This window comes from Macaca nemestrina, chromosome 5, assembly GCF_043159975.1.
Source record: "Macaca nemestrina isolate mMacNem1 chromosome 5, mMacNem.hap1, whole genome shotgun sequence".
Taxonomy (NCBI): domain Eukaryota; kingdom Metazoa; phylum Chordata; class Mammalia; order Primates; family Cercopithecidae; genus Macaca; species Macaca nemestrina.
In genome coordinates, this window is record NC_092129.1 from 8,835,533 (window position 1) to 8,859,262 (window position 23,730).

Genomic DNA, 23,730 nt, shown 5'->3' on the forward strand with positions numbered 1-23,730 from the left:
ACTGCATTGCTAATGTGCAAAATTATAAAATATCTCATCAAATGAATGTATTATTATTTAATTAACTATTACCTATTGTGGCTATTTGGGCTGCTTTTGACATTTCATTATAAAAATGAAACTTTTCACATATTTACCTAATAAAGGTACATCATTTCCTCTAGAACCTAAGATACGAGATTATTTGACAAAGAGCACATCAGCTTTACGACTCTAATAGTAGGCAGACTCAGATTGGATTAATAAACAAAACTACTTACACAAGGATGAGGTAAAACAGTACACTAAACAATAATAATAATAGCATAGTGGACTTCTGCTTCTAGCCATGATGGAGTAACTGGCACAGAAGTAGCCTTCATGTTATATAAATAACTGTAACACTGGAGAAAATATAAGAAATAACCATTTTAAGATGTTGAACAGCAGACAATGAAGGATTGTGATCAATAAAAAATGAAAACCACTAATTTGTAATGGTGACAGCTTATAAAAATATTACATTCAACAAAAGGGAATGCTATATAATTGAAGATTCACCCAGGTCACTGAATGTTATGTAGCCTCAAAAATGACGTTAATAAGGGGGTTCTAATAACTAGTGTGGGAAAGACTCATTGTTCAGACCACTTCCCTTTTCCTTTGAGGTGCACAGCTGGACTGTATTTCCCAGCCTCTGCTGAAGTTATTCATGGCTATGTAATTGGCTGATTTCTGATCAACAAAAAGTAGATGAAAGTGAAGAATGGAACTTCCAGTCTGAGACCATAAACATCCCTCATAATGGCCTACATGTTCTCTTCCCACATCTATGGGAAAAGGATACAGGAGAGGATTCAGGAGAAGAATCAAAGTAACTTAGGTCCCTGAGTGACTGCCTGGAGCAGAGGCCCATCCACGACACACTGGACTGACAGATAAATGACAGATGGTCTTACTATGTCAAGCCACTGAGATGTGGAGGATTATTTTCTACAGCAGTTGGCATAAACTCCCATATCTGAAAAAATACTTACGGTGAATATAAAATGATATGTAATAATAAGTCAACTAAGATAGGAAAGAACAGTATGGAAGAAAATTTGCCAAAACATTAACATTGGTTTCTTCTGGTTGAATTTTTTTTTCCTACTTGTCTATGTTTTTCTATATTATCTATATTTTCTAAAATAAATATGATGCATCATTTTAATAAGGAAATACTCTATTTTTGCTACCTTGAGTCTTTGTATTTATTTTCAAAATCACCTATAATTTTTTAAATATATGGCAAAAGGAATGCTAACAATTTTTTGTTTCCTTCCAAGTCATTAATCCTGTTTCCAGATGCCTTTGATGACTGTTGACCCTTCCTTGCTGTTGTGTGAGGCCCCCATCAGTTTGTAAAACGTGCTGAGGTGTATGACTGGCCAGTGTGTATGTACTCCTTCAGAGATAATTTAAGCCCCAGTTCTATTTCCTTTCTAAAATTTGTTGAAACTTAATTGAGATAAGTCCTCCCTTTATTAACTTATTGGAAAATGTCATTTGATTTCCTTGATTGTTAATTTTTCCAGATAAGTTGTGGGGATTATTCTGTCAAATCCAACTAAAAATTATGAGAGTTTTATTTTGCTCTTGCTTAAAAGAAAGAGATTACTTGCATCTCATCCTCTGCTGCTAGTATTTTGAATTCACCCCTTATGTGTCCCTCCTCTTGATCACTAGCATTCTATTATTTGCCAGTTCTATCTCCTCTTCTACCATCTTTCCACTCCAACTCCTTATCATTTAATGTGTAGACTGTTGAAACAGCTGCTAGAGTCCAATTCCACCTGCACGCTGGTGACAACCCAAATACTCTTTATTAGCACCACGTGTTACATATATACTCAGTGTTCTTTAATAAAATACTTGATTCACAATATTTAGTGCCTGAAACATAAACTTTAATGAACACTAATTTTCTTCTTTATTATCTCCCCCACTATCTACGCAGGACAATGTGCTACCTCAGATTGCCATTCAGGGACCCTCACAATCCAGCCTCTGCCTTTCCACTTAATCTTATCCCACATTATTCCCTACCTATTACATCCAATTATTTACATTTCCATCTCTGAATCAGGTCATCCATTGCTTTAAAATACTTAAAATTTCTGTAAGGAAGCATATACATCTTCTCTAACATTTAGCTGCAAGAGTTTTAGTGCTATAATAGAAAGAAGGGACCTGATATAGCAGACCTAGGTTCTAGCTCCATTAGGGCTACTCACTAGCTTTGTAACATTGTGAAAAATCCCCAAACTAATATCTGAATATTAGTTTTATACCTGAAGACAGACAAACGGTCTAAAAGGTATCTGGTTTTCTCCCCAATATTCCGGAATACTTTGTTCATGATCATCTTTGAATAACATTTTACAGCACAATTTGTAAGAATATTTTTGCATGAGCCCGTCCCCTATATGCTAAGAGAACACTTTTTAAAATCAAATGAAAAATACAAAAAACAAGAAGGGATGTGACTAAAAGAGCAAGATTGAAGGTATAAAAAATAATCACATCGAGGGCAATGAAGCAGAGAGAAGCAAGAGATAATGGAACTTCTTTCTAAATGACACAGGGCTCTTCCCTCCACCTCCACTCTTGAGTACTTTTGAGTGGCAGAAAGGACGGTATGATGTAAAAGTGATGGAAACTTGAAAGCTGAGTCCCTCAGCCTGAGCAATCATGGAAGGCAGAAGAAGAAAGAAAGGGAAGTGTTCAGATAGGTGATCCTAGCTCACCCCTCTGGGCCAATGTGCCAAGCAACAGTTATGGATATTGAGGAGAATGCCAAGAGGAGGCGGTTTCTGCTTCCCTGAAATCACAGCCCTCTGACTACCCCTGTACCAGGCTAGACCCGGGATGTGGAAACATAACCCAATTGAGAAAAAGAAAGGGGAGAAAGCCTAAGTTATAAAGATTTATAAATTGAGGGAAATAATGAAAATTTGAAGGAATAAAGAAGAGAAAAATTGATTATTTATTTTTCCCATTCAAAATACTGCACAATGAATATATTAAGTATTACCAAAAAGAAGTAAAAAAATATAAAAATCATGTTAAAGTCAAATATAATCTTAAAGCCATGCAAAAATATGTCAGAATTCAAGATTTAGGACAGGAAAGTATTTAATAACAATAAAGCAAAGGAAGACAGAACAGGATGTGGGATGGAAAATTGACCAAAACAAAGGAAAAGAGAGGAAGAAAAAGTAGATTATTTTTAACCACTTTTTTCCTACTGAAAAGAATCATTTTACTTATGAGTTTCACACATATCATATGATACTTTTCATTACGATTTGTAACAGAAGACTTTAAAAGAGTTGAAAAGTTGGAGTGAGTTATTATTTTTTGTTGAACTGTGTCCAATGAAAGACTGTAAGACCCAAGCTGATTTTCATTTCCTCAACAAGTTCATATAGATGACAGCAGGTAATTAAAAAGCACGTGCTACTTGTGTAGTATATAACACCACACAACAAAAAAACACAGATTTTCTCTGCTTAGGATAGAATTTCACAAACCCTTGGGTTTTTCATTGTCAAGATGCAGGATCAAACGTATATTTTAAGATGCATAATTAAATAACTATTTATGAAATACATTTACGGTTAAAAAATTGTTTGCAGATATTTTAACATGGTAACCAATTTACCATTTGTGATTTATCTTCTCATACTTGAAGGTGTATATCAAAGAATGATTTCCTAGCATGTTCCAATGACTCAAGACAGTGCTTCCCTCACTATTACTCAATTACAAATAGCAATAAAAAGAGTACACAGAAGGACCAGATCATATTATACCTTCTTTTTAGAAATAGAATTTGCTTTATAAATAATTATGAAAGGATGACAAATGGCAAACAGAATAAAATTTAATGTAAAGATTCTCTTTTGTAATAATTCACGTATACTTTGCATACTAAATCAGATAGGAATGACTGATGAAACAATGTTTTACCGAATAAGCCATTTCTAAAGCATATTCATCATCAGAAAAGAAAGACTCAGATAGTGAAAAAATAATATAGTTTAGCTTGCATAATTTATTCCAAGCATCAAACAATGGAAGGAAATGGGAAAATGAAAAAGAGTAACCAAATAAGCATTAAGTCCTTGAAACAGGCTGAATGATGCCAAGTAATATAGTAAAAATATAAGTAATCATATGCATTTAAGTTACTCTTACAGTTTATTTTAACTTAATATGCCAAAATAAAGGGGATTTAGTAGTTTATGTAAACCAGGAAAACCCCTTTGGTTTCCAATTTTATTACGAAGTTTTACATTAGAACAAAATTTGGGATTGGCATTAGGACATGATAAGCCCTGATTATGCTCTTTAACATGAAATTGCACCTTCTGGGTTTCATTATGTTAAAGTAACATACAAACGATATTAGCAAAAACATCTGGATGGAAATATAATAGAATCTACATTCAGATACAGGACAATTGATTTAAGGAGTATTTTTGGCAAAAGCTATAGAGAGAGGCCAGTGATCTTGAGGCATAACTAGATAACCTTTGCAATTATCAACATTTTTAAAAAAATCAAACAATTCCAAGTTTTAATAAGGATGTCAAAAACAGGTAAAAGTGAATTTAATACAAACATACACACATACATGTGCTCATTGGTGTAAGGGATATTAAACAGCATATTTGGGAAATGGCATGTACATAATTCAACTGGCCTAAAACAACTTATATCATTTTTAAAGGTTTTATAACCTTTTATATATGCATTCATTATACAATGTATGAAATGTTATACAATGTAGCTAATGTTTTAGACAGGGTTTAGACACACATTTTTACCCTGATATTTTAATTTCTAATTAAATTATATGTATTTCATATGTTGTGATAATTTTTTAGCACAGGTACCGTTTTCTTATTTAACTCTCTGTGGCTGCTAAACATTCCAAGTAGAAAAGATAATTGACTTAATTTTCTTCTCTTTTTTTAGCATTTGGAGGCCATATTACCAATAATCTATACAAAAACAAAATAACGCTTCACTGTGCACCTAACATACATGAAAAATCTCTTATGAAATTCATTATGTCCTTTTCATAGAGACAGAAAGTAAGATGGTGGTTAGCAGGGGATGTGGGGAGCAGGGAGTGAGGAGCTGTTTAATGGGCATAGAGATTTAGTCTTGCAAGATGAAAAAAAGTTCTGAAAATTGGTTGCACAACAATGTGAGTGCACTTACCATGACTTGAACTATACACTTAAAAATGGTTATGATGGCAAATTTTATATCATGGGTATTTACCACAATTTTAGAAAAGAAGAGAAATAAGATTGCATCAATACTTATAAAAGTATCATTAGTAAAACTGTTATAATTGAAAAAAAGCCCTAAAAATTCAAATTAATTAACATATTGGTTTTTTTAAGTACATATTTTTTAATTGCAGCCCCATTAAAAAGTGGGCAAAAGACATGAACAGACAATTCTCAAAAGAAGGCACTTATGCGACCAACAAACATATGAAAAAAGGTTCAACATCACTGATGATTACAGAAATGCGAATGAAAACCACAATGAAATACCATCTCATGCCAGTCTGAATGGCAATTATTAAAAAGTCAAGAAACAACATATTGTTTTTTTCAAAATAATTAGCATATTGTTTTTTAAAAGATACAAATAATGCTCCAATTCCAGAAAAGTCTGCACAAACAAGTTGTCAAGGCAAGGGGCATAAAAGAGCTCCAGAGGGGAATCAAAAGTGACAAAAAGTGTTGGTAATATCTTCTCTGAATGAGGCAGTTACTAGAAGAAAGACAACCAAATGAAACTGAAGTCATGTTAATAGCTAGAAGGAATATTGCCTAAATATAGAAGTATTCCCATTTTTCCAAGAGAGCTGAGATCAAGTTAGCAACATGGCTATGGTTAGGTAACGAAAGAAAGTTAATTCATCTTTTGACACTAGTAACAGGAAGGCTGTAGAGCCCATTCTTTTGGAAATTATGACAAATTATTATTTTTCATAATTCACCTCATTATTTGTCAAGAGGGGAAAAAGTTTAAAACCCTACACTTATGCCTGAATCCACTGTGAAAGGTCTAGTAAAAGAAATTTAATTAAAAAGCAAGATGGCATCACTCCTTTCAAACGTTGATTAAATCTTCATATAATAAATTATATAAAAATATTTTTAAAAAAGAAATAGAGAAATTGCTTGAAAAGTTATTCAAATTGCAAATCATTGGCTTTGTTGAGTAGAAAGGAAGACATCAAACAAAATATAATAGTTTATTTGGAATTGTCTTTATTTGGGCAAAAAAATGAAAAAAAAAAAAGACCGCTTTTATGTGCAGAAGCTAGAGGTTCAGTTCCTAAGAGAAAAATATTTTAAATATTAAAATCGTAGCCCACAATGCTCATTCTGTTTCTGCTCACTTCTTCCCATTATGGGAAAAATTTATGCAGAAGCTTGTCCTTCCCAGATGTTAATTATCAGAATAATGTGAGCTACATTGTTCCCACACTCTTTTACACAGCAAATCCCAGCAGAAGCTAAAGAAAATAATGGATGTGGTACAAGTTGTTTAGAATTTGTAAATGCCACTAACAAAAGCTAATCATCAAAACCATTTTAAACCAGATATAGCAAGAATTTTATTTAAAATCATTCAGTTATTAAAAATAAAATTTAGAAACAACCAGGCCACATAGATTGGAATACTGATAAGGCATATTTAGATTTCATGAAAAACAATTGATTAAAAAATACCTTTTCTTAAAAACACAAACAACCCCATTAAGAAGTGGGCAAAAGACATGAACAGACACTTCTCAAAAGAAGATATTTATGTAGCCAAGAAACATGAAAAAAGCTCAACATCATCATCATCACGATCATTAGAGAAATGCAAATCAAAACCACAATGAGATACGATCTCACGCCAGTCAGAATGACGATTATTAAAAAGTCAAGAAACAACAGATCCTGGAGAGGCTATGGAGAAATAGGAATGCTTTTACACTGTTTATCGGAATGTAATTTAGTTCAAACATTGTGGAAGACAGTGTGGTGATTCCTCAAAGACCTAAAGCCAGACACACATTTGACCCAGCAATACCATTACTAGGTATATACACAAAGGAATATAAATCTTCTATTATAAAGATACATGCATGTGTATGTTCACTTCAGTGCTATTCACAACAGCAAAGACATGGAATCAACCCAAATGCCCATCAATAATAAACTTGATAAAGAAAATGTGGTACATATATACCATGGAATACTATGCAGCCATAAAAAGGAACAACATTACGTCCTTTGCAGGAACATGGATGGAGCTGGAAGCCATTATCCTTGGAAAACTAACTCAGGAACAGAAAACCTAAACAAGTTGGAGCTGAACAATGAGAACACATGGACACAGGGAGGGAAACAACACACACTGGGGCTTCTTGTGGGGTGGAGGTGCATGGGGTGGGAGAGCATCTGGATAAATGGCTAATGCTTGCTGGGCTTAATTCCTAGGTGCTGGGTTGATAGGTGCAGCATACCACCATGGCACTCATTTACCTGTGTAACAAATCTGCACATCCTGCCATGTATCCCAGAACTTAGAAAACGAAGTTTAATGAAAGAAACAAAATAAATTTATCAAGTTTCACTAATGCCAAGGAATATTATGGCATTCTTATGATTTCACCCTATTCAAAATCTCAAGCACTACCAGGACAAGAATTTAGATGCTGTATGTACAGCATCTAATCAATGTCTGGCTTATCATAAATGCTCAATAAGTACTTGTCAAATGAAATATTTAATAAAACAATGAAAAGCAATAAATATAAACTGAACATCATTAACTTTTAATCACAAAGACCTATCTTAGAATGAATAAATGGTGGTGTATGTGTTGGCTTTGAAGGCAGTTTCAAAACCTTTCAGCTCTGCTTGTCTCCTTCTTATCCTCTAAACCCTACCTGCCTGCCTTCATGCTCCAAATACCATCATGAAAGTTGCACTCTTCTAGGTTCAAAGAATGAACAGTATGTTAGAAGAATAACAATAATCTATGGGATTCGCACAGAAGAGGTAGGTTTTAATAGCAAGCAGAATAGGACAAAATGAAGCAGATTAAAAATAGAAGATATTATTTGAACTAATGGCAGTAACAAAGATGCTCAATGAATATTTCTTGAATAAATGAGTAAATTCATGACTAAATAAAGGAGAGCTGAGAATGTGTGCGTCGAAAGTAAGAAAAGGAAGAAGGTACCAGCAGCAGCTAGAAGGGATGTCTCAGGATGTCTCCGTCCTCTCTCCCCAACTTCATCTCCTTCAGCTGAGCTCTCCACCAAAGCCACCCAAATAACTAAATGCTTGATAAGTAAACTTCATTTTAATGTAAGACGCCTACCCCCCACCATGCCTGCACACTTTCAACTAGATCACCATCCTTTAATCCTTGCTGTCTAAAACCATTTGAAGCTATTACTGGATGGTAGCGAGAGCCACAGACAAAATGTCTTTCTTATCCCAGTGTTTTACCTGGGACAGGCATGGTATTGAGCTCTGGAGAAACATCATTGTGTCCCTGGGGAGAGGGGGATGAGAATGGGTGCCAAGGATGGCTGCTTTGATATATCAGAGCACAGCCCTGAAGAGGGGAAGTTGGCCAAGAGTTGGAGAAACTCATTCTTAATGAAGGCCAGAGGGAGATCTGGGCATTTGTTTTCTTGGAAAATCAAGGAAGTCAGTATGGCTGGAGCCATGTGGGTGAGTAGGTAGGGGCAGGCCAGGGTCACAGGAAGTGAGAGGCATGACAATATTAAGGGCTTCTAACTTGCCAGTGACTCCACCTGATTCCAGTCTGGCTGCCTGACGCAGTTCAACCATTGTCCCTAGGGCTCCAAGAAGCATAAGATCTTAATCCCTGATTCCCCAAACTGCTCAAGTTAGTGCACTTGAGCTTGCTCTCCTCCCTTTCAACTCTATGCTTAAGTCCATCAAAGTAGTCCAACCAAACAGGTAAATACATTGGTGTTGCTATTCAGTGAGAAACGGGACAAGAAGGAGAGAGAAGAGAAAATAATATCCAACCAATATTAAATCCCTCAGTTCTGAACCGTGACAGCATTCTGAGAGTGGACCACGCCCTTCCTCCTGTTTACTGCAGCCACAGAGACACGAGCGCTTCTTGGTGTTAACTTTCTATATCACATTGGTTTTGTGTTAGGGTCCCATTTGAATAAATAATAATGAAAAGGCAGTGCAAGATAATCTAAAGTCCAAAGAAGGGATTCTGTATTGACAGGGTCAGGACAGCTATCCCCAAATATGCCACATCTTTAAAAATGGAAGAAGCAGGAAGTTCTCCCTCACCTTCTTCTACCTTTCTTTCCTAAAGCTGGTCATAAGACCCTTATAGGTGAGGGGTGCCCTTCCCATACCCAGAGAAAAAGAACATCCTTATCTCAGAAGACAAAGGGTCACAGAGAAGAATCTGAACACAGGTTTTGCCAAGCTTCCTTTGTCCTCTCCTATTTCTCTACAACTGTCCCCTCTTCGTCAAACCTGCTAGAAAGAACACTCAGGATTAACCATTTCCTTGGGTCTTCATTTCCTTATGGAGCTTCCCATGTCTTATAAAACTTACATTAGATAAACTTGTATGCTTTTTTTCTTGCTAATTTGTTTTTTGTTACAGGAGCCTCAGCCATGAATGAGAAAAAGTAATTTGTCTTCCTTACAGTAACAATGGGATCTTTCTATTAGAATCTGGACTTGATCACGTGTTCTTTCAAAGACATGCTAAGGTTATATATTTAAATATCCTTTAAATATTCCATTGCTCTTTCAATACAAAATTTAGCATGTTTTCACTTCAACTGCTATAAAACTCTTATTGAATTTACATTAAGATACAGATGCTCCTGTAGTCCCAGCTACTCGGGAGGCTGAAGTGGGAGGATTGCTTGAGCCCAGGAGTTTGAATCCAACCTGGGTAACATAGCAAGATCCCATCTCTAATTTTTTTAAGAAAGAAATAAATTAAACAAATGAACATGTTTATGAGGTTAAAATTATTTTATAAAGCAAAATAAATTTTAAAACTATGTACACTAATTAAACATAATTTAGATTTCTGATATAATAATTTTGGTGTCTAATTTTATCTACTAATTTTGTGGCTGATCATGAGGCAGCATTTAGATTTATCATTTCCAAAACACAAGTAATTTTACACTATTTTAAGTTACTTTTTACTGCTTTCTACAGTCACGTACCACTTAACGATAGGGATACATTCTGAGAAGTGTGTCCTTGGGTGATTTTATTTTTGTGAAAACACCATAAAGAGCATATTTACACAAGCCTAGATGGTATAGCCTACTACACACCTAGGCTATATGGTGTAGCCCATTGCTATTAGGCTACCAACCTGTATAGCAGGTGATTGTACTGAATACCGCAGGCAATTATAACACAATAGTAAATACTTTTGTATCTAAGCAGAGAAAAGACAACGTGTGTTGCTGAACGTTCCAATGGCTATGTCATTGCTAGGCAATAGGAATTTTTTAGCTCCATTATAATATTATGGTCCCACCATCAAATATGCAGTTCATCGTTGACCAAAACCACATTATGCAGCTCATGAATGTAACTTATGGCTAATTGTATACACTGCACCAAGGCCTATATCACCAGTGATTTTCACTGCACTTAATAAATTGCAACCTTCTGAAATGTGTGATGGATGAAAGAATGCTCAGAACAAACAAATGAATAGTGCACATCTTTAATACTCAGTTTCATCTCTTTTCATTAAATTCCATTAATTTCTCAGATACATCCTATTATATAACTGCCATAGAAGACACTTTTATATATTTGTATCCCAAATAAGTTCATGAGCTGTGACTCCATCTGAATGTGTCTTCCCTGCAAGCCAGGCCTTGCCTGCATTTGGTGCTTGCTTTCATGTGCTCTCTCTAAAGACAATCTGGATGTGACATTTTATCTGCTCACATGTGTCTCATCATTTCCTGTTTGTTTTTCTAAATCTGCTCACTAGTAATGATTTTACTTTCAAAATAAGAGAGAAAGGGGACATAAAAAATGGATTTGCTTGGCTATTTAGGTTTTTTTATTTTTGAAATGTGAAAAGTACTTTTCACAAAGGAAATATATATTTACATAAACTCACAAAATATTTATGTTGAAATGTACAAAACACAGTCATTCATGATTCCTTAATTAGAGTTTTAGTGGAATAAAATGTAATTAAAATATAATTTGTTAATTCATTAGAGTGTTGGGTTATAACTTACACTGATTTTCAGTACTAGGTTCTGAAAGTGCACAATTTATTTGATTATTTTCATTGCATTCTCCTTAATACTTTATTATTTTCGATATCACTGCATTTTAAACAGGGAAAAGTATTAAGTTAGGACTCTTATTTTTAAAAACAATTTAGACAATATTACCAAATGGCCTACACATTACCATTTATCAGTCTCTGTATTTATTTGTTTGGTTGTTTAGTTTTTCCTACTGTAGTGGAAGCTCCATGAGCACTGAGAATTTGGCTGCTTCATTCGCTGTTGTATTTCCAGATTAGAGCAGGGTCTGGCACCCAGTAGGTACTCAGGTAATGCCTAGCAAGTGAATAACGCTTCTTACAAGTTACATGAGCACCAACTGGACGGCACATATTTAAAGACAACACATAGATAAGAATGCAATTTGTGATCACTGGAGTTTAAACGAACAAACACTTTTCTTCAGCAATCAGCAATATTCAGTGAGCTGATACTATACAGGCTTTAAAAGTACTGCAAACTACATTCTATAAGAAAACAAAAATAACTAGAGCTACCGAAAGATCTATGGGGCCTGCAAAGAAAAGTTAAAAGTCACAGATAACCACCCTCATTCTTGGTTCGCAAGTAGATGAAAATTGCAATTGCTACTGGATTCAACAAACAAAAATATATGAAAAGTATAAAAATGTATTTTAATGAATCATTTGAAACATCAGCCTTAAAATATTTACTCATGTTGTATCAGGGGCTAAGGTAGGTCAAAGTCAGATAACCCTGCTCCAGCTCTTCTGCAGTCCACCATCTTGAGGGGAGATGTGAAAGCAGATCACTGTCTTACTCAGCGATGAGACCAGTTATAGCGTATGCTGGTTTCCCAGAGAAGGGTACTCAATCTGGCCTGGGAAAGTCAGGAAAGACTTTTAACAGACTGTAAGAGCTGAGCCAGGTATAAGCAGATGAGCAGTTAGAGGCTGAGCAGAGGAGGTGGATGTGGAGACAATGGAGGCATTCAAGAGAGGCCAGCATGGTACAGGTTCAGAGACAAAGAGGGAGTCAGCATGGTTGATAATCTACATGCACAGAGATGTCTGATGTATAAAGTACAAGACAGCGAATGATGAGAAAAACAAAGTGATTGTTTAAGAAGCCAAATAATGATGCTTTACAGTAATAGCATGCAAAATTTCTTACCAAAAAGATTTTCTGCAATACTAGTATATTCCATAGAGGATTATTCATTTGGTTGTGGAGCTTATTATTTGTGCAAATTGATCTACATTCTAATATTATTAACCAGACAAAATATTACTAGTAATATTGCAACTAACCAATACATTTTACTTTCACTTTCTTCCATTTCTCCAATAGTACAGTCATAGTCACCATAGTCCATATTTCTTTCTCATGAAATGAACCATCTGCTAAATTGCTACTTGAGATTTGAAGCTAGTCCCAATTGTTAGTTTATTAAATGTAATAAGTTAGAATAATGCAGTGTTGAAATTATAACCCACACCAACAGAAAAAGCTAGAGATTCCCAAATAGAATTACAAAAATCTTAACTTTTGTATTTTTTGACTTGTGGTTTTAATATTAGCAATCTAATACACTAGCACTTCTCATAATGCATTTAAAATATATAAATAAAAATTTATGTAAATGAAGTGCATATATAAGTTACTTAATCATTACCCAAGCAACTCTTCAAAACTAAAAATTACTAATAAATCTACAGTGATTCTTTCTATGAAGATGATTTCTAAACACTAAATTATCTCCAATCCAATGCTATAATTTGTTGATTTTTAAAAAGTATTTAATGATGTTTAGTAAAATGTTACACAACTTACTGCAAATGGAAAGAATTTGAAAGACGTTTTCCAATGGAAGGGTTAATGCTTCTCAAGAGATTCATATTAGTAGATATGAATATTGAGAAGATAAAGATCTCCTTAGGATAATCCCACCCACCTTAATTTTACAGTACGAAAATTAAAATCTTGTTTGGGTGCAGGGTTTCATGTCTCTAATCCCAGCCTTTTGGAGGCCGAGGCAGGCGGATCACCTGAGGTCGGGAGTTCGAGACCAGCCTGACCAACATGGAGAAACCCCATCTCTACTAAAAATACATAATTAGCTGGGCTTGGTGGTGCATGCCTGTAATCCCAGCTACTTGGGAGGCTGAGGCAGGAGAATTGCTTGAACCCGGGAGATGGAGGTTGCAATGAGCCAAGATTGCGCCATTGCACTCCAGCCTGGGCAACAAGACTGAAACTCTGTCTCAAAGAAAAAAAAAAAAAAGAAAGAAAAGAAAAGAAAAGAAAAATCTTTACTCTGGTACTGAAATAGGAACAAAATGTCTACACATATTTGCATACACATATAAATACACACATACACATGCATGTACTATATACATACAAAAATGGGAATTGTGGGTTGGCACGAAATTTTTACGTCTTTTCCTTGTGATTTTTCCAAACCCAAGTTTTGTTATGTTCAACAGAGTTTTAATTTATGTGTGTTTGATTACACACACACATACACAATCATGCAATACACATTAACTTACATAAAGGTAACTTGCTTACATAAAGGGACTTCCATGGGAAATACAAAACATATTTTATTCCATTGATTTTTTTTTTCACTTGTGGAAGTATTAGAATTGGTCTAACATTGAGGAAAGATTACATCTCAAGATGGTACTTTAATCTGCATCTAAGTGAAGATATTCAGTTAATTGAGAAAACAATTTTACAGAATTAATAGAAAGACCTCTGGTCAATATGGCCAAAAAAGCTATAAATACTGGAGGAAAAGTAAAATAAAATAAAATTTAAAAATGCATAGCCATTCTCAAAAGTAAGATAGGCAAATACTAAGTCACCAGAAATGAAAGGGAAACTCAAATTTAGAGCAGTGAACAGTAGCCCAGTGAGGAAACATGAAGGCTGATTCACATAAAAAGTGGTTCAGAATGTGTGTCCTGAAGAGACGAACCTGAAAGCACACCACAGGGCGTGCATTCACAACCCAGGCCCTGAGGGACTCCCACAGAAGGCAGATTCCAATTCACACCCCAGGAACTCAAGATAATAGATGAGTGTGAAAAAGAACCTCAAATGAGTGTACTTAAAAATACAATCTGATAAAGATAGTAAGAGAAACCATAAAGTGAGAAAAATATAAGAGTAGGCAGATCTTTTTAAGAAACAAATATAGGCTGGGCGCGGTGGCTCACACCTGTAATCCCAGCACTTTGGGAGGCCGAGATGGGTGGATCATGAGGTCAGGAGATTGAGACCATCCTGGCTAACACAGTGAAACCCCGTCTCTGTTAAAAATACAAAAAATTAGCCAGGCGTGGAGGCGTGGTGGCGGGTACCTGTAGTCCCAGCTACTTGGGAGGCTGAGGCAGGAGAATGGCATGAACCCAGGAGGCAGAGCTTGCAGTGAGCTGAGATTGCACCACTGCACTCCATCCAGCCTGGGAGACAGAGTGAGCCTCCTTCTCAAAAAAAAAGAAAAAAAAAAAAAAAATATATATATATATATATATATATATATATATATATATTCCAGAATTGATATTCATTGAAAATAAATTTGAAAACATTTCAACAAATTATACAGTAGATTAAACTGGTAAATTATTAAGATAGAAAATAGAAGAACAGACATGCAGGGATGTGAAAGCTGGAATGAGAAAGTCCAGCTTGTATTTAACCATGACTCCAGAAGTCTTCAGACTTAACTCAGACTGAATCTCAAGCATGATAAACCTTTAAAATTTACAAACAGGTAAAAACATAATTTTTTTTTTTCAAAGTGTTTATTTCAAAGTACAGAGTAGACCATTGAAGTCAGTAATATCTTATTGATACTTGGGATTGCCACAATATGTAGATTCGTAGGTATGTGAATTGACTGCCTAAAGTTCATTTTAAAGGTAAAATTTATTATTTCTTAGTATGGCAATTAAAAAACTGAAATACAAGAAAAATGAAAGCATCAGCAAGCTGCGCTCACTGAAATGGATAACCATTTATGAACTGGCAAAAATTTTATAGAGACTCTCAATTTGAAAAGTTTGTCTACAGAAATTATTTGAACCAGATCATTGAAGTAGCAAATGTTTAACACCTACTGCATAAAAGATTAAGAATTATGATCTATGCAAGCGGAAGCAATCTGTCTTAAGACCTGATATATACTCTTTGAAAGGACTTTCGGTTTCTTCCTTGAATAGTGATCTATTCCAGTCAATAAGCTTCTTAAGACCAGAACTTATATTATGCAGGTTACAGGGCCCAGCACCATGTCTTACCCATTATAAGTACTCAATTCCTTTACGAATAGACAAGTCACTGTAGCCTAAGTGTTAATGAGATCACATTACTTCTCTGTAAAAGAATGGAGTCCATTAATGCACAAAAACGAATTAGACTCAGGGTTTTTAAATAGCATCTTGTCATGAATCTCTGACACAGTATCTCCCAACATACCACAAAATTATCTATGAAGATACAGAAAAAGAGGAAAATGTAACATGCAACAGCAAATCAGTATAATAACAAATATGCAGGCAGAAAATAAAGGGAATTTCTACAGAAAATGAGATCAACGGAACTGGATTGGAAAACCACAATTCATAGTCAACTTATGTTTTGCAACCAGAGGCACCAATCCAAAAGCAGGTAGTCAGCTTTTTCATCTCTCCCACACTTTCTGATCCCCGTTCCTGGCCCTGTCAGAAACATAAGGTCTAGAATAAAAGGGCGATGACGGGGGCGGGAGGGACTAGGCCCCCAGCCTCCTACCTTGAAGTAGCTGCCTTTCAAGACAAAGCGCTATCCACTTCCATTCACCCTTCCTACATCCATTCACAGTCAACTCAAGAAACAACAGGACAGCAAGTAGGGACAGAGATTTCTGGTACCACATTGCATTCTGTCCTAGAAAGTAGTGTGTCCTACAAGCAAAATGCTACAGGTAAAGGCAGACGAAGACAGAGCTGGGTATCTGTGCCTTTTAGGGATTATAGGTGTCTGTGTACTTAAGCTATCTCAGTGTCAGAAGTTACAAAGCCCCCTTTTAGGCCAACAGAACAAGACCAGGTGAAACATGCTCATGCTAGACACGGGGTATTGCCAGGGGCAGGGCAGTTTACCTAAGCACAGCTAAAATTTGAACTGGTGGCAGTAATGGATACATCCATACTAACAAAAAAATGGGAAACATAAGAAAGCTCTGCCTGAAGTTAAAACAAGGATAAAGAGATAAAAATATTGAGGGAGATAACGATAGAAATAATAGAATAGAATATAAATGTATAATCTACATGTAATATTTGTTCTAAGAAAGAAAATAGAAAATTGGGACAGAGTAACAATAAGTAATATTACAAAAGAAAACTCTCCTCAGTTGAGAAAAAGTTTCAAGTAAGTAGACAATAAGCTTACTGTGGTAAAGGAAGAATACACAAAAGGAAAAGAAAAATACATGGAAGCAACTTCTAATTACACAAAAATAGTGCATTTACCGAGGCTGTTAAACAAAACAAACAAACAAGAACAGATTGACATTAAAGGAATAAAATCAGGCTAGTCTTAATTTTTCAGCAAACATATGTTATTAATAGAATACAAAGATGTTATCTTCTAAAGAGATATGAAGGGAAGCAATTGTAATTTAAGAATGTTAATTTCAATTAAATTGTGTTTTACGAATATGAAATCGAAATTTTGTATTTTCGAGATATTCAAGAATTCAGAAATATTCAAACCATATACTTGTCTTTTTAAGTGCTTAAACCTGTGCATGAACAGAGAGAGATCAATCTAAATAAGAACTCAAAATTTGAGAATTTATGGCTAGAAAGGTTGATGGGTTTACCTTTATTCAGATTCAAACCAAACCTTGGAAATTCTGTAGGATTATTTGTTGTAAAGACAGTGTCTTAGAGTAGGGGCAGAGGCTGGCTTTAAAATGATTCTGTCAACTATGCCCATTTCTATACTTTTTCCAATAGCAAGAAATGTGCTTCAGACATAATGAACTTTGTGAAAATAGTAGTTACTATTCTCTTCAAAAACATGCTAACGACATGCTCACAATGACAAGCCTGCTTACGTGGTTGGGCACCATGCCATGAGAATTACTACAGGAAAAGCCATGTGTGTGCATCCCTGCTAACATGGAGCTTTGCATAGGAACATGTTTGGGTATCTCCTTTCCAAAGGTCTTAGTAATGACTGCTGAAAACTTAAACCTGCACATTAAAAGATGATTGTCTTTTTCGTTGTCATTAAACTGGAGGAAACTATTAGAATTCCTGTGGCAGTATGTCCACTATCAATCTCCTCTCTTAATTAGGACCATGAATGCTCCTTTGAGTTCCTTAAAAATTATCATGTGAAACACAGTTTCGACAAAACAAAAAACATACATACATGTAGTAAAAAGATAACAAAAACATCAATATACTAAAAGTTGTTATCTGGGAAGATGACACTTTGACTATTGAAATGAAAACATCAAACAAAGACTGATTTTTTTGTTGTCGTTTACAAGCATCCTGCCAATCTGATTCCATTTGTCACCTGTCAAAGGACTTTTGATCTCAATAGTGCTTCAGTAAAGAGAAGAGACATGTGATGAGTGACAAGACAGGAGGGAACCATTCATTAAATTGCTAATTGGAACAGAACTGGAGATTAACCTTGGGTAGAGATAGAAAATTCATCAAAGACCAATTTGTGTCTCCAAACACAACTTTCTGACAAGCAGCGACACACGTTTTTTGTTTAAACATCAGAGTACTGATACTTCTACAACGGCAACATTTACCACTGAGAGGGTGGCAGTGACACATTTCTTCATGGGATGCTATGTGACAATACGGGGGGCAGCTTAGCTTTGACACCCTCAGCACTACCAAGACCTACTTTTCAACCGTGGTGGTCGTCTGACTTAAAAAGCAGGAGTGATTTGTTTTTCTTCTAGTTGTCAGTCTACTGAGATCTGAAACTTACAACATTTCTTGTTTCCCCTTGGGTCCCTGGTAATGTGAATTGTCTTTAGCCAATGCCAAACAAATCACTGTCACAGAGCAGCAGTCGACCTTTCTTTTCAATCTATGCACTTTCCAGGAGTTATAAATCAGTTGACTTTCAAGCTCGATGAGATGGCATATGCCCTCGTTTGAAGAACAGATGGAGGCTTGGGGGAAAATTGTTTCTGCAGGCTTGCTACAAGCAGCTCTGCTCCATAAAAGTGAACCACTTGCACTAATTTCTCACATAAATTATATAGGCAGCAGGGAGCACCAGCCCATTCAGCAGAAAATCTTTCATCTGGTTTTCAGAGGTCATCTAACCAATTTAAATAAAAGTTATTTCTGATACATGGCTGTATTTTCATGCTGTACACTTTTAAGATGTAGCAATTTACATCAAATAAAAGAATGGCATTAAGAATAGTACACTCATTGCCAGAGGATTATTTTTTTCAAGACTTCTGGAATAAGCTCTGTCTATTAATTAATCACAAAGGAAATAATTGTGGGAACATGGCAGATCTCTCGTACAAAAATCAGGTAAATTGTCACTTCTCTTGTAAAATTTGCCTTGCAAATTCTACTAAGTCCTGTTATCCAAACTCAAGCTTCGGCAGTTATCAAAAGAAATAGAAGCCCAGGACAATTCTAAGAGAACATTCATTCTCCTTGATGTGAAACAAATTATTCAGCTCAAATAAATTTGCCTACAAGATTTCAAAAGTCAATATCAGTTTTAACTTAGGGGCAATAGATGTAGCATTAATTTTTTAAATCCTTAAGAAATTGAAACATTAAGAAATTGAAGGTACCAAGGGACTAAATTATAACTCAGAATTACAGAATCTTGTGAATACATTGATAGCAAATGGATCGTGTATCACATCACAGTGTGATTTACTTTAAAATGCAATAATATTTACAGATAATGAGCTATCCTGAGTCGGGGCTGATTTTAATTGTAAGAAAATGTGTGCACACTTTTATAATAATTATATGCAATAACTGTTTTTCCTACTAGGAAATTATCAGTTATGTCAATGAAAACAGTCACAGTGACAGAGCTTTTTATAGTTCATGAATACCAATGCTGCTGAGAAATAAAAGGAACTAGAAAAAAAGGAGAAAATGCCAGAGAAGAAATACTGAATGGAATTGTTAGTCAACACATAATTAAAGGTGTTGTCTGAGACACCATCAGTGGAAATTATAAAGGCTGATTTATGCATCTGATTAATTTATTCACAGCATTTCCTTTACTTGGGTGTTCAAGTGCGACATACATTTTCAGTCCTTTAGAAAGGGAAGCGAACTTGTCATTTTGAAAGCAAACTTTAAGGGATGAGTAGTCATTGGAAAACATTCATGTATAACCTAAAGAGCATTCTCGTGGTAAAAGTTCAACCTCCTCAAGACCGTTGCATATCACTTTGGAACCTGAAGGGCTACGGATTCAAATTAAATGTCCTGCTGCTAATATTTCCATTTTACTAGCAGAAGAATTGATCTCTGTGGCAAATTTGTATTCGATATTTGTTCTTTGAAGTAATCCATGAACATCTCAAAATACTGTTATTTTAATAATTATGGGACAAAACTTATTTCAATGCTCTTAATTTAAAAGGGCCATAGAAATCACCTGGCATGTTGTTGTCACTTACAGATAAGGAAAGAGAGGCCTATGGAGCAAGAGAAATAAGACTTAAAAATAATCAACTCTTGAATGCTTTACTTTCATCAGATAAATATCCCTGGGCGCCTGCCCTGTGACAGTACTGTTCTAGGTACCAGGAAAGTGAGTGAACAAATCAGAAACACAGACAAAGATCTCTGCCTTATAGAATTTCAGGATAGGCCTATTTTTACTAACATTGGTACTGGATCCATTTTGGGTCCCTATGGTTTTCATTTCTCTCATCTCTTATTTATGCTGACTTTATAGTGTTTTTGTAAGACAATTTAAATCCATTTTGAAATAATGTGGGGTATAAACATATAAATGACACATTGATGTCAACATTTATTTATAACAAGTATTTATTAAGTGTTTATAGCTATCTGATTAATATTAAGAAGGTATTTTTTAATATAAAACAAGTCTGGAGATCTAAATTTTAATCAACAGGTAGAATTACTACATGAACCTAAGGGGAAATTTGCCTCCATGGTGAGATTTGATGTATCTCTAATAGGCCAGTGAGGAAGATACACTTTTGGTAGTGAGTAGAGGCCACCTAAGTCCATTCTCACATATACCTGTTCATGTGTATCAGTTCTGGCTTTATTAATTTCATTTCAATATAGGTGGCTATGGAATATCATTTACATGTCAAAGAAGAAAAAGCTAGACTGCAGAAAGGCCTCTGGCATCTCTGCTGCTCTGGACAAGGACCACCATGATATTGTCAGGTGTGGGGTGATTGGGTGCTGTGGGGGAACTGGGGAGGGATTTTGGACAAAGTACAAGTCCATTTTGCATTTCTCCCTTTCAGATTTGAGAGGTTTGTGATCTTGTTGCATTTGTGAAAGGGTTGGTATTATATCTTGATTTTCCTAGGGGGTTATAGGTTTATCTATTTCCTTTTCTAATATATCTGATATCTGGGACCTTCTTATGCCTGGTTATTAGAAATTTAGTGGAAAACAAATCCATCTTAGTGCATGTCGTATTCTGTCACATAGCACATTATCATGGAGAAAGACGGCCTGTATCAATATCTACTACATCAAAATGCCTAGAAAGTGAAAGATTTTAGAGACACCTTTGCGTAGGTGTAGCTGTTTCCATCTTCAAAATAAATGAATGGTTTACAATACCATATAGTTATTTCTAAAAACTGACAGTGCCTCAGGTATATTGAAGACAGCAAAACAATCAACAGTCGTTATTTCCCAAGTGTTAGAGGGGTGAAGAAAAATGTAGCAAAAGAAACAGATTAACATTTTTTGTTTAAGTATTCCTTAAGCTTTTTTATAACTACAACCATTGATAATCAAGATTGTCTGGTAGATTTCATATTTGAGATGAGATCTATTCATCTTTCATAGCTCATGAACTGCCATTGATAAGTATAGAGAAATTTTCGCTATAAACATTTTGCAAAACTTTTCTCATATTTACCAAGAAATTTATCATACACGTAGAAAACCATGACAATAAATCCATAGATGGGTCCCATTTTTTCACTTTAATAATAACAATTCTAACATAGTGAAAGCCTTCTATCTATCTGGGTAGCAGATTCAGGCATTTATTTTTGATTGCCATTATCTTAATCTGGAGCTGCACGGTCTAATATGGTAACCATGTGGCTATTTAAATTAAAATTAATTAAAATTAAATAAAATTAAAAATTCAGTTCCTCAGTCTCGGTAGGCACATTTCAAGTGCTTAATCACCACATATGGCCAGTTGTACCATATTAGACGGTGCAGATGTAGAATGTTTCCACCACTGCAGACAGTTGGATCAGACACTGCTGCAATCTTCAGAGATGCCACAAGAAATAGACGAAGCTACAGAGACGATGACATGCAGCCTGCCACGTTGTTTTGGCATCTGGAACAAATGACCACTTTCACGTGCATGAAACTGGTACTGAGAGCAGGGTGTGGGCTGAGAAACCTAAGCATGCAAAGACATCTGTCTGTTTCTAACTCTTACTTCTACCTTCTGATGTTACCATAGAGTACCTTTGTTATTTCAACAACATACAAAGGTTCCTAACCTGGTGAAGATCTGGTCAGGTAATCCAGAACAAGTAGAAGAGGAGTCTGAGGACCTGGGGAGGGATCCCCAGACCAGCACCTTCACAGACTAGAACGACCCTGAGAGGCTGGGGCAGCCTGTGCCAGGATTTAGAGCAGTGCCTCCTAAGTCCTTCAGAGCCATAGGCTCTGGAAACACCAATAAAGAAATAGACATGCTTCTCACTTAGTTATGCACTTCATTTCAGGTGCTCGCAGATCCACCTGGAGTCCCTAGGGTGTCTGAGGAGAGTTGAGAGAGGTCATATCCTCTGAGGGAAGCACTGCTCCTTAGGAGTCCTCAATGAGGGATGAGCTATGACACTGAGACGAGAGGTTTGCATGACCAGAAACCGCTGCTCTGCCCACACACAAGAGTGGAGTGCGGGGCCTTGGTCTCTTGCTTTTTCAAATGTGCCACGAAATAAATATGAAACTATGGATAGATGGTTCCCAAGCCTATGATTAATAATCTGAATGTCTTATCTTCAGTGATACAGTAATGCAATTAAAATGTAGTAGCAACTTTCTAAAAGAGGTCCACAGCTTCTGGAGTAAGATGTTTTTCTAAATTTATGCTATTATACTACCAGTGACAGCAAATAAATTGTTTCTTCTTTTTATTACTTTCTAGCTTGCTGAATCAGTACTATAATCAATAGTAGCTTAAGAGAATTAATATATCCATAAAAAAGAAAAGCATTTTATATCCCTGCTGACTGTTGGATTATCAAAGATAAAATGATTCATCTCATATTTTTATTAATAATTTATTTTCAAAGTGATTTTTTCTAGTCTCTACACTTCTAAGGTTGCTCATAAAATTATTTGAATCATAATAAATCTATATAATTTATTTTCATTAATGCAATTTATGTGTAGGTTATAATTACCTGAAAAACACTAAAAGCCACTCACTTTTTATAAAGAATTATGACGTATTATTTTACTCAACAGGAACCAGGTTTTGAAGACACTCTACTGTGTTATCTTGTATGAGCCAGTACATAGACAGGCAAACACAAAATCCATGCAACCAATCAAATATACGAATCCAAAAATCCCAACAAAACTTTGGAGACACATACTTACATTAAGACTAAAGTATGAAAGTTAGTTATACTCGCTACATATTTTTTCTCATCATACATACATTTTTACAAAACAAATTCAGATTCTAACAAAGACTATCATAAAGGAGACAATAATGTTACTCACCTCTTTCCCACCCCCGCAAAATTTTATAATAAGGTTTCCTAATAAGGATACCACCAAATTCCTCTTGTAACATAAGCTGGAATAATTCTAAGTTCGATAACTGATATTGGATGACTGCTCAAGAATTAGAAATGTTTGATAAAAATATGAAAATATTTTAAAAGACATACTAGACATCATGCAAATAATCCTTTCGATGTTTCTATACAGGAAGGAAAATTTTAATTTCAATGCACCTTTTTAAGCTATTTGATTTCTCAAAGTAAATTACTATAAGCTATTTACTTTGATTTATGTTTAACAAATTTAAACATAAATTTATTTGTTACTAACTACAAACGATTCCTGATTTGC

General features: G+C 35.3%; 1 protein-coding gene across 2 annotated transcripts in view; it reads right to left on the bottom strand.

The window, feature by feature from the left end:
• The window catches only part of LOC105487513 (parkin coregulated), a 578,623-nt gene that overhangs the window by 468,421 nt on the left and 86,472 nt on the right, over positions 1-23,730 (bottom strand). The gene's annotated exons all lie outside the window — the stretch shown is intronic.